At 49.3% G+C, this 13,094-nt stretch overlaps 1 protein-coding gene across 1 annotated transcript in view; it reads right to left on the bottom strand.

The window, feature by feature from the left end:
- The window catches only part of RASGEF1C (RasGEF domain family member 1C), a gene marked incomplete at its 3' end in the record, with an annotated part of 64,848 nt that extends 64,145 nt beyond the window's left edge, over positions 1-703 (bottom strand). The window contains exon 1 of the mRNA XM_080923820.1: positions 610-703. The remainder of the gene's footprint in view (positions 1-609) is intronic.
- Between the last annotated feature and the right edge of the window lie 12,391 nt (positions 704-13,094).

Raw genomic sequence — 13,094 nt, 5'->3', positions numbered from 1 at the left:
CTGAGAACACATACGGAGTCCCAGCAGATGCCATGATCCTACAGATCCGCGTGGGCACACTGGTCCTCTTGGTACCCTTCCGGTCCAAATCGCAGGTCAACCTAGCTGTGCCCGTTTCAGAGCAAGGGAAACTGAGGCCCATGCGGGAGGAGACTCTGGGCCCGGGCTGGCTTTTCCTGCCACTAGCGGGTGTAAGGAGATAGTCTCCTTCCAGTGACTGGGGGCGTGCCCTTCGCTGAGTCCCCGGCCTCCAGCCGGTGCAGGGCATCTTCACCCCAGACCCCGCGCCCGCCCTGCGCCTTAGGGAGGGGTGTGTGTGTGTGTGTGTGTGTGTGTGTGGTGTGTGTGTGTGTGTGCCGGGGGAGGTGGAGGGTCTCCCGCGCCATTCCGCCCCATGTTATCCACCTCCCCACCACGCGCGCCGAGGCTCCGGCCACGCGCACTGTCACTCGCGCGCACCTTGCCCCGGGTCAGCCCCGCGCGTGCCCGCCCGCGGCCAGATCCTCCGTCCCCGCCCACGTCGCTGCCGCGCCCCACGCGCGGACCTCGCCGCGCCCCGCACGCCCTTGTCCGCAGCGCAGGTGTGTCTCCCGGCCGCGCGTTACTCACCGGCTCCCGGCGCTCCGGCAGCCCGGGCCCGGCCCATCGGCAGCGCCCCCCGCCGCCGCCGCCGCCGCTGCACGGTGGACCGGGCGCTGCCTGCCTGGCCGCTCGCAGCCCGCCGCGATCCCGCGCGCAGCCCGCCCGTGCGCCTGGCCCGGCCGGAGCAGCGCGGAGCCCCCTCGCGGCCGCACAGGGAAGCGCGGGTGGAGCCGCCCGAGTCCGCGCAACGCAGCGCTGCCCTCCCTGTCCACTCCGCACGCCGCCGCCTTGCCCAAGCCTTTCACCTGCTCCCAGCTCCCGGGATCAAGACCCAGTATCCAGGAGTGCGCTCGGGACCCCCAGTGTGGTTCGTCTCCCCTCGCTTAGGGGGAGTCCCGCGTGCTAAGACTGCTCCTTTGTGCCCTCCAGAGCCTCTGCACTTAAACTGCCCCCAGGCCATACCACTTCTCTGGCCCAGCCTCTGGCATCCTGAAACCCAGGTCACACTTGCTTCAAGGCTGAGTCCTGGCCTTTCCCCTAGGCTCTCTCCTACAACGGCCACTGAACTTTGGGTGGCCTGTGTCTTTGAGTCCTACAGGCATAGGGTAGGTATCAAAGGATGGCGAAGACTGCACACACCCTCCTCTCTATAGTGAGGGACGTAGCAGAAACCCAGCCGTTTCATGGCTCCGGAGGCCGGTCATAATTTTAAGTGAAAAGAAGGAGCCAACACAGGACCCGGTGACCTTCTGCCCTGGCTCCATCCAGGCGTGCCTCACTGCAGAGGTCAGGGCATCTATCTGTCTTCTGCTTCGGTAGAGCCTCCTGATGAATTGTGGCAGAAACCCAACTCAATTCACTCAGGCAAAGAGTTTATTGGTTCTTAAAACATAAAACAATCAAACCATGTTGATTCCTGGGATAGTTAAATCACAGTCTTTGAATCTTTAGCGGGGAGAGCGCTGGGAGCCAAGGTGGGAGCAGGGCTGGAGTAACCTCTCGAATACCACAAAGAGGTGGGTCTTGTCCTTGAGTGTGACCCTAGGGACGAATTTAGTGCCAGCTCTGCTCAAAGCATCCCCAGCAGGAGGCGATGGTTCACCCCCAGCTGTACTGCCTCGGCTCCTGAGAAGCCCCTGCCCTGGCTTCCCGATTACATCTCCCACTTACAGAGGTCTGGACCACTGGGTTGTCACCGAGAGGGCATGAGTAGAAGAAGCTGGCATCAGGAACCAGTGGAGAGGGGCAGGCACAGGAGAGCTGAGAAGCATAGACCCTACGCAGGGTCCGAAAATGGGGCAGATACAAGGGCTGTTTCCGAGAGAAAAGCCACAGGGCTTCGTGATGCAGGGCCGAAGAACCTGAAAGGAGTGAGGGCTTCCGGTTGGTGAGGGGTGAGGGGGAAGCTTCCCAGGGACGGGTGTTGGGTAAATGTCAGTTGTGAGGCTTTCTGAGAAACCCTTTCCCAGCAGGTGTTGAGACTGGGTGGCCGAGGGAAATCTTGGGAGTCCTGAAGATGGCTAGTGGGTGCAGACATCCCGTGTGTCGCCTCAGCAGCACGCTGCCACAGCCGTGGCATAAACGCATCGGGTGACTCAGGGAAGCCTGACAACCTGCAGGGTGGCCAAACAGAATCACCAATAAAATGCAGGAACAAAGACGACAGAACTTTGGGCTCCAGCCAATGCATTTTATTAGCAGAGCCCATAAACTGTCAATTCCTGGGTCTAGTGAAAGCCCTCCAACGTTACTACAAGGGCAGAGCACTAGGAGACGGTCACCCTGCAGTCAGTCACAAGAGGGGTGTGTGTGTGTGTGTGTGTGTGTGTGTGTAGAGTATGTGTGGCTCTGGATGTAGGTGGGATGGGTTCCCAGCGGCATCGTGATGCTGGCCCCTAAATAAAGGATGCTATTCCAGATGGGATCCTGTACTGGCTGGTTTTGTGCCAACTTGACACAAGCTGGAGTTATCACAGAGAAAGGAGCCTCAGGTGAGGAAATGCCTCCATGAGATCCAGCTGTAAGGCATTTTCTCAACTAGTGATCAAGGGGGGCAGGGCAGCCCATTGTGGGCGGTGCCGTCTCTGGGCTGGCAGACCTGGGTTCTATAAGAAAGCAAGCTGAGCAAGCCAGGGGAAGCAAGCCAGTAAGTAACATCCCTCCATGGCCTCTGCGTCAGCTCCTGCTTCCTGACCTGCTTGGGTTCCAGTCCTGACTTCCTTTGTTGATAAACAGCAATATGGAAGTGTAAGCTGGATAAACCTTTTCCTCCCCAACTTGCTTCTTGGTCATGATGCTTGTGCAGGAATAGAAACCCTGACTAAGACAGAGGCTGACAACAAAACCTGAGATAAGACTGCAGGTTGCTGAGGTGGAAGGAGATTCCAGGAAGCCAGAGCTAGAGGCAGGAAGGAGGGACAGCTCATAGAGGACACATTGTTAGGATGCGTGACCATTATGGCCAACTAAAGCCTGTTTTCCTGGAGACTCTGTGGGAACCGTACTGAATGCAGATGATTGAGATTACAGAGGGCACAGAACCTTCCTGCTTCAAAATACCTATTGGAACGCTCAGATTCTTGTGGGTCCTACATTAAGCCCCGCCACCTCCCGCCTGTACCACACTAAGCCACAGGCAGTACCTTTCCTGGTTTGAGCCTGTCTGAGGTTGACTCCAGGTCTGAGCAGTTTCTGCATTCCTGGTGGGCCATGGCTGTTCGCACACTTATGGTTATTAGTAAAATCAGAAGCACGGAGATGCTCAGGCCGATGAGTCCCAGACACTGGCCTTCCTCCTTTCACAAGGCCTGCCTCCTTGTGACGAGCAAGGCTGACTCCCTCTTACCATGGTTCAACTATGAAACGTTCCCCACTATATTGGGCTCTTGGTCCCCAGATGCTGGTCCTACTTTGGAGGCTGTAACATCTGAGGAGGTAGAGCCCAGCTGGAGCATGTAAACCACAAATGCATTCATTCACAGGTTATTCCAGGGCCTGGTCCTCTCCCTCTGCCTGCTATGAGGTCAAGTTGCTCATCACACACTCCCACTATGATGATGCTCTGTTCAAGAACAAAGTGACCATGGCCTGATCCTTCAGAAACCATGACTGGCGCCGGTAATCCCTTCTTCCCTTTTGTTGCTGCCTGTTTGTGATCATGAGAACGTGGACTGAGGTAAGAGCTTGCTCTTGCTAACCCCGATGATGTGGTCTTCAGGCTTCTGAAGTGGTTGTGGGGAAAATCTGAAGACATTGAGGAAGCAGGCTAGACAGTTGTGATGTGTTGTGAGCTTGCCTGGGAACTTGAGAGAACAGCACTGCATTGGGAATGCAGTCGGCAGAAGACAGGCCCTTGAGAGTCAGACAGGTACACACCGTGTTGAGAGTGGGACCAAGGCTGCTCATGCTGGAGTCTGGAAAAGAACTTCTCTGTATATTTCTACATCCTGAGACTTTATGGGAGACAGAGTTCAAAGGTAACAAAACGGATTCTCTATCTCTCTCCCTCTCCCCCTTCCTCCTTTCCTTTCCCTTCGTATTTTCTTTTTCTTTTGGAGATGTTAATGATTGAAATCAAGGGCTTTACATACTAAGTAAGTACCCCACCACTGAACTGTATCCACAATCCTTTTTCCCCATTAAAACTTTTTTTTTTTTTTTGGAGATAGAGTATAGTGGTTTGGCCCCTATATACTCATGAGTTTAAATGCTTGGCCCACAGGGAGTAATACTGTTAGGATGTATGTCCTCATTGGAATAGGTGTGGCCTTATTGGAGGAAATGTGTCACTGTGGGGGCGGGCTTTGACAGTCTTTTCCTGGTTGCTATTGGATGAAGATGTAGAACTCTCAGCAGCTCCAGCACCATGTCTCAATGCACACTGTCATGCTTCCTGCCATGATGATAATGGACTGAACCTCTGGAACTGTGAGCCAGCCCCAGTTAAATGTTGTCCTGTATAACAGTTGCCTCGGTCATGGTGTTTCTTCACAGCAATGGAAACCCTAACTAAGACATAGGGTTTCACTAAGTTGCACAGGATGGCCTTGAACTTGTTTCATAGGCCTGGAGAATCTTAAATTCACAATCCTCCTGCCTCAGCTTCCTACGTAGTTGAGAGAACTGTGGAGCCAGATCTGGCTTTTCAGAGGAGATGTGAACACAACACACGTACAAACAGTGGCATGGCTGTTACTGGCTGCTTTTAGCCACATTTACAGTGATAATCAGGAGTAAAAAGACTTGAAAATATACATCTTACCTAGATGAGATGGGGAACCCTAGACTACGTACTAAGTTCCAGGACAGTCATGGCTGTGTAGACAGACCATATCTAAAATATATAAGTAAATAAGAAAGAAAAAAAGAATAGAAAAGAAAGATGGAGAAAATGTGAAATCTAGCCAGAGAAAAATGCCATGTTTCAAGTTGAGGACAAGGAGGGTATGGTTGTTAAAGAGATTAGTGCCATTAAAAATAATCCAAACACTTGCACCCTGAAGGCAAGTGGTAGAACTCTAGTCTGCTCTCCAAAAGTCTATCCATCGGTCCATCCATCATCCATCTGTCTGTCATGAGGTGAACATGTTCCTGCACTGTAATGTTCTGCAGGTACAAAGGACTATGAATTTCCCGGAATCCTCAGAACCTTGATACCAAATAAACAATTACTCCCATTTTTCTCCTTCAGATATTGTGACACAGCATAAAGAGTGTGATTAATACAGAGACTCTGAAAGTTAATGTGTTCTTATGCTTGTATTCAAAACTAGCCTTGAGCCATACTATGATTAATAACAAGACTTGTGCCAATAATCTCATATTGTAGATTTCCATAATGGCATAGGGGCACATAAAATATCAGGAAAGGGAAAGGATTGGAGAGAGAAGGAAGAGGAGAAAAAGGTTTCATATTTTAGTACTTTTGTGTGTGTGATGTGAAGTTGGGACATTGAGGCTAAATTCTCTCTGATGTATCTGCTGAGTTCTGAAACTGTGGAGCTGGCTGCGCAGAATCGGTCCTCTCAGACACCAGGAGCCACATCGCATCCTCTCATCTCCCAGGGCTTAGGACACTGGACCCTGGGGAAGGGACATGAAAATGCAACAAGCAACCCATGCAGACCATAGGAGGGCAGCAAATTGGCTCTGAAAAGCCACCATCACGTTTCCCCTGGTGGGAACCCTTAGTACTGTTTGAGCCTGGCAGAGCCCTCTAACCCATCTTAGGTTCTGGCAGGAAGCCACTGCCAAGAGACAGGAAAACCAACAGAGACTCCTACAGCCAAGTTGGGGGCTATGGACACAGGGTTGCCAAAAGAAGGCCTGTCTCCATAACAAAACAGTAGGCCAGTGTTGAGGGTGTGTAGGTGAAGGAAATCTTTCTCTGAGCAAAGCTCTGCTTCTAACATTTGAGGTTTTGAAGACTCTGGGAACAGGGCACTCGGATTCATTCAGACTAGCACCAACCAGTGCTTGACTGGACTGAGGTAATCCACCTCCTTCCAGCATGTTAGACAGAAGGAAGGGAGAGAGGGGGCTGCCATTAGTGAGAGAAAACAGTGCATGGAGCCTGCACTTAAATAAACTCTTTTTAAAAAAGAATTATTTATTTATTTTATGTATGTGAGCACACTGTAGCTGCCTTCAGACACACCAAAAGAGGACATCAGATCCCAATATATGATTGTGATTCACCATGTGGTTGTTGGGAATTGAACTCGGGTCCTCTGGAAGAACAGTCAGTGCTCTAACCACTGAGCCATCTCTCCAGCCCCCTACAAACAAATTCTTGACTGACATAGGTTCAAAAACCAGCACTTTAAAAAGAAGGAAAAGAGGAAGAAGAGGAGGAACAGGAGGAGGAGAAAGAGGAAGAAAATCAAAAAGACAGACTAATCACCACAGATGTGATATACCACATATATCCAAGTCTATATAACAAGTACAATTCCAAATAATTCAGACATTGGAATGAGCAGATGAGGTATTTGAAATAACAATAAAAGTACAAGATAGAGAAAAAGAGATGAAAAACCATTTTTGATTTTTAAAAACCATTTCATTGAGGTTTCTGAAAAACGATGAGTAAAGGGCTTGAATAAGAATTTCCCTGGGATTAAGACCACTCACCACAGGGCAGAGGACCTGAGCTTGTCTGTCAGAGCTCACAACGGCTGGCAGTTCCAGCTTTAAGGGATATGATGCCTGCGCTCTTGTGGACTGAGGGTACCCACATTCACATGAACATATCCACACACCACACACACATACCTAATACTAAATATAAATCCCAAAAAGGAATTTCACAAAACAAGGTATTTGCATGCCAATAAATCTATGAGAGAGTTTTAACTTGAAGTCCTTGCTATCCAGTTTCCCGGTGCTGTGACATCCACTTGGAAGGAGGAAAGGTTGACTTGGCTTCTCATCTCAGAGGTGTCCGCCCACAGTCATTCGGTCCTATTGCTCTGACCTGTGGTGAAGCTGAGCATCGCGGTAGCTACACACGGAGGAAGTAGCTGCTCCTGCCTCATGGCATCCAGGAAACAGAAAGACAGGAAGGCGCTGGGGTTCCAATAACCCCTTTAAAAGCTGCCTACATGGTGTGACTTACTTACATTGTGCTCCATCTCCTAGAGACTCCATTACCTCCTCCCAGTAGCACACAGGCTGCCAGCCAAGCCCTCAGCACATTGGCCTTTAGGGAACATGAGATTGTGGTTTGAGCTACATGGGGAAACTATACACCCATAGAAGGAGAAAGCAGAAGGGAAGGTGCCTTATTTGATGGGTTATCTGCTCAACAAGGACAGAGATGTGGTACTGGATGGATGGCTCAGTGGTTAAGAGCACTGACTGTTCTTTAAGACGTCCTGAGTTCAATTCCCAGCAACAACATGGTGGCTCATAACCATCTATAATGGGATATGATGCCCTCTTCTGGCCTGCAGGCATATGTGCAGGCAAAACACTATATACATAATAAGTAAATCTTTTTTTAAACGGCAGAGATGTGAAGGGTTACAGAGGAGTCCATACCCCCACTGGTGGGGCACAAAGGGGAAGGATAATATTGGAAGTCATGGGGCAGTAAAATATTTGGAGCTGTTGAATATTGGCCATTCACAGATTCAAATCCCCGGAGCCTGTGGACCGGTTGTATTATACAGCAAAGAAGACCAGAGCGTCACCACGGGCCCAGCTCAATCATATGAACCCCTCACAGCAGGTGAGTCGTGCTGGCTGAAGCAGGGTGCTGTGACGGTCACAGAGATCCAAATGCCTTGAACTGCGTCGCTGGCTCTGGGTTGCAGAGACCGCCAGTGAAGACTAGAAAGAGAAGACTAAGATAAATTCCCTGCGCTCCATCGCACAGACCTGAAGTTGGCCAATGCTCCTGGAGGAAGCTTGTACTTCACTAGAAAAGCCAACCAGGTGATATCTTCATCTTAGTCTCATGTGTCCTACAGCGAAGACAGTACCTACACCAACCTGAGGGTTGTGGACCGCAGAAGTGTGAGCTGGTAAATCATAGTTGCTCTGAACGTGGTCTACACTCACTGCAATTTGTTATGGAAGCAACAGAAAACTAATACAGCAGTGAAGCTGAATCCCCCGACTCAGCAGTCCTGTTCCCATCAGAGAAACGTGCCCCGAGACTCACGAAGAAATGCTTAGCACAGCACCATTTGCCACAGTCTCAACCTGGAGATGATCCAAGTGCCTATCAGCAAAAAGGATAAGTCAATTATGCTGTCGGATGCGGCAGAGATGGGGTAGGACTTCCAACTGTTCAATAACATGGAGAGACTCAGAAACAAGAACTTACCTGTCAAGCTGGAAACTCAGCACAGGGTCGCTATGGTTTGGGATGGGAGGATGGTGACTTTGAGAGTCTGTGACTGCAAATGGGATAAGAGGGAGCCTGCGGGGAGTATGACGCTTCATGTGGAGATCTGGGTGGTTCTGTGTATACACATGAGCTCAGCTTGAAAAACTTCACTGAGCAATCCACTTGAATGAAGTCTGTCCAATTTCTCATATATATGTTCCATTTCAGAGAGAAGTCTTTCTACAGAAAGCAAACCCATTCATAACTGTGTGGGTTGTAGTCTGTTGACACCAGGTATATTGATGCCATTGTGTGGATCTAAATACAATTATTCTAACTGGGATGGAACATATGATGGTTCAAATACTCTACCAACTGAGCTACACCTTCCCTACCTAAGTCTTTCTTTGACTTAGAAAGGGATCTGTGCTGAGGGCACGGTGGTGCACACTGTAACCCTGGCACTTGAGAGAAGAGGTGGGAGGCTTATGATTCTAGGCCAGCCTGGGCTACACAATGCTGTCTGAAAAGGAAAGAAGAAAAACTCATCTTTAAGATCAGGTGTGACCCCCCCTGCAAGTTTTCCCGGCCAGTCACCCCCAGGCCGGGGTCCAGGACTGATGGGGTTGTTGACCGTATCCACTAACACTAGATTATTTGGTTGTCAGGGCAGGAGTGCTGGGTCTTGTGTATGGTTCTGTCTCCAGCCAAACACCCAGAACAGAGGATATGCTCAGAGGACATGTGATGAAACTGAATGGTGCACAGTGGAGTGTGGGGATGAAGGATGGAGACTTTGGGAAACATCCCAGCACAGCTGGGAGTCATGGGTTGTTACAGACTTGCAAAGGGTCAGCTTTGCCATGGGTAGAGGGAGGTGTTTCTCCCGGGGAGTAGTGTTCCTGGCTTCCGTCCAGGCTGATGCCTGTTTCTAGACTTGGAGCCCTGGCTGCCTGAAGGGGCTTCCTTCTGTCTATCCTTTTTGTGTCTCATAATTTACACACACACACACACACACACGCACACACACCTGCAGGTATGTGTTCATGCATGTGGAAACCAGAGAACAACCCTGATGTTATTCCACCGTTTTAGCTTTGGAAACAGGAACTCAGGCTGGCTGGCAGCAAGCCCCAGGGACTGATATGCCTCCACATCCCCAGCACTGGGACAAGTGGCTGGGACTACACCAGGCCTTTTTATGTAGGTCTGAGGCTTGAACTCTGGTCCTTGTGCTTTATTTAGACAAGCACTTTCCGGACTGAGCCGCTTTCTGCACAGCACACCTTCCCCCATTTCCTAGGTTCTAGATCCCCTTACTTGAGTTTGCTCTGTTCATTTTTGCTAACCTCGAGTTGAGTGCTGGACACATTGTTTTGAAATATGTGGTTCATCAGGTTTCTATGCAGGTTGGGGGGGAATCTGATATTTTTCTTTGTAATTTTCTCCCTCATCCAAAGTGTTAAACCTTTGCAAGTTTATTTTTAATTATGTTAATATTATTATATCGAAAAATCTTATGATGCCAATTTTGGGGTTGTCACTTCCTCTGTGGACCGGTAGTTGATTTTTCCTTTAATTTCCACTGCATGATTAACACCAATCTGCCTGATGGCTATAGTGTCCCCGTGAGCCCAGGCGAGTCCTGGTGCTCTGCACTTCTAGACTTCTGTTTGGCTTTGACCTGTTTGGTCTGTGTGTCCCACGGGCAGTATACTGTTAGTCTCTTTCTCCTGATAGCTAATGGTTTCCGAGCCCACGGTTGCCCACCTATAGAATGCCGTATGGGTGGGTGCTTTTGTGATCTTGTACTTTGCTGCATTTGTATTTACCCAAGGTCCGTATGCCTGCTGGCTCCCTCGAGCCATTTTCATCTAGTGACAGGGTTTCTCTTTATAGCTATCTTGGCTGTTCTGAAACTCACTTTATAGACCAGACTGGCCTCAAACTCTGCCTGCCACATGGATGCTGGAAAACAAACTCAGGTCCTCTGGAAGAACAGCAAATACCCTTAACTGCTGAGCCATCCCTCAGCCCTGTGGAATGTGAGTCTCCATTTCTGCGGGCCTCACCTGCAGGCCCGCCTTACCATGCTTTCACACCCCTCTGGGCTTTCACACCCCTCTGGGCTTTCACACCCCTCTGGGCTCTCACACCCCTTGGCTTCACTGCTGCCACTGAAGCTTGTGTCCTTCTGCAGACTCTCCTTGAGTCCTGTGGTGAAGGCAGGCATTCAAAGGTTCCCAGATAACCCCTTAGATTCTGGGTTCTTCAGATGTCTCCAGTTAATGTGGACTTGTATAGATACATGAATTCTGGTCACTGTGAGTACCAAATGTTTATCGGCAGACACAAGTATGTCTCTCCTTGTGACTGTGTCTATAGAAATTAGATGTATACCTTTTGTATACAGAAGTTAACAGACATTAAAAGTCTGGTTGCTTACAATAGGGAGAATCAGTGATTATGTAGTAGTATAAATCCACGTGTTTGTATGTGTGCATCTGTGCAGATACAGGATAACACACACATGGGAGACAGATGAACACATGGGGATCTCAGAAGGGCACACAGGAATTCTTTCTTCTAACCTTTGTTTTTCTTAAAGCAGAACTTTTCTTGAACTTTTGTGAGGTTACCTGGAAATTAAAACTTGAAGACTTAATGGGATCAATCAGTACAGCACAGGAATCAGCTGGGGATACAGTTGTGGCCGTGTAAGTCTCCGAAGGAAGGATGAGATACTCAGGCAGAGCCTCTGCTGAGACCATGCAGGCAGCCTTCCGGCTGCGCCCCTGAAACAAGGAGCAAGGGCAGCGGCCATCATCAGGCAAAGAAGCACTTCCTGACAGCATGTCTCAGCAAATGACTGTCCCCTGCATAGATGGGTTGAGGAAGTTACTCTTCCTTAAGCCCCCAGGAGATTCTTGCCCACAGTGAGATGATCAATTGCTGTTGACAGTCTGAGAAGTGTGACAGATGGGGGCATCCCCAAGGTAAACCCTCACAGACAAGCTTCTCATCACAAGGACGGAATGTAACTGAGGAGGGGGTTGGAGTGTCAGCTCTGGTGTCTATGACAGAGGGTCACAGAGATACGCAATGTCTTCTGGTGTGATTTAATATAAAGGTCACATTGTTGCTCAAATGTACAATTACCAAAAGATAATTATCACAAGCAAACCTGTGTGAGCTTCAGGTATAACCCCCAGATTCTAGAAAATACAAGAAAAGGGGAAAAGGTCAGTGTAACCTTATAGAAATTGCCACACATGGTCAGAGGGAGCGTGTCTTCCTGGACACCCTGTTTTGGCCTGCTTTCTCCTGCTGTAACAGAATACTTGAGAATAAATAATTTATGAAGACAAGAACTTGGGCTCATGGTTCCGGACATTCAGGAGCACCACCCTGTTCAGGCACTTGCTCAGCTCCTGGCGAGGGCCTGTTGCCGTAGACATCATGGTAAAGTGCAGAAAGGGGAACTGCACACAAGCAGGTGCACGTTCACCAGAAGCACAGAGGAGACCGTGACTTGCTTTCTAACAAGATGCTCTTGAAGCAACTAACCTAGTCTGACTGATACTCAATTCACTCTCATGACACCCAACCCAGACTTAAGAGAATACATTGAGTTTCTAAAAACATTAATCCCATCAACAGGGCCTCCAGATCCAAACACCCCCACCAGTTTGAGGTCCTCTCTTGTTATTTTAAGATTTATTTATCATATTTAGATGAGTGCACTGAAGCTGTTTTCAGACATACCAGAAGAGGACATCAGATCCCATTACAGATGGTTGTGAGCCATCATGTGGTTGCTGGGATTTGAACTCAGGACCTCTGGAAGCACAGTCAGTGCTCTTAACCACTGAGTCATCTCTCCAGCCCCTAGAGGTCCTCTCAATTCTGATTATTTTGGGGACCAACATGTCATCACATGAACCTCTGGGACAAACAGTATCTGTGATGGTTGGTCTTGAGAGTCACCTTGATGGGCTTGGTCCTACCTAGGAGACATGTCTTTGAAGGCACTTCTAGAGAGGTTTAGCGGAGAGAATATCCACTGTGAAACTGGATGGCGCCATCCTATTGGCTGTGTGTGTGTGTTCTCCAGACTGAGTAGAGAGAAAGAGACAGTGAACCAAGCATCAGGGCTCATCTGCCTCTTGATTGTGGACACAGTATAAAGACCTGCCTCTGGTTCCAGCCACCCTACCTTCCTAATGAAAATGGACTGGACCCCTAAACTCTGAGCCTAAATAAACCTCCCTGTTTTTGTAAGGTGCTTTGTCACAGCAGTAAGAAAGGTGACTGATACACTGTCCAGGCCACATCGAGCTGGTGCTGCGCATCACTTTCGCTGCGGATGAGAATACTCAAGAACACAGTTAGAAACTACACATTGTCATAGAGCTAGCTGCCTGGGCTCTGGCTGAGGGACAAATGATACTCACAGTGACAAACTTCTGAAGACAACCTCTGCTGGCGTTGGAAGAAGCTCTCCCTGGATTCTCAGGCCTCACATCTTTCTGGCTGGCGAGGCGTCCCTCCTTCCACTTCCCTTTCACTGCTCTATGGAGGGGTATGGGTGAGATGGCCTTGAATCTCCTTTCCAAGCTGGAGGACTGAGTAGGAAACACTCTGTCACAACGGCCACTGGGCTTTTAAACCATGGAGG

This window comes from Micromys minutus, assembly GCF_963924665.1.
Source record: "Micromys minutus genome assembly, chromosome: 10".
NCBI lineage: Eukaryota > Metazoa > Chordata > Mammalia > Rodentia > Muridae > Micromys > Micromys minutus.
Note: the sequence above shows the minus strand (reverse complement) of the source record. Positions and strands in the feature narration are given on the sequence as shown.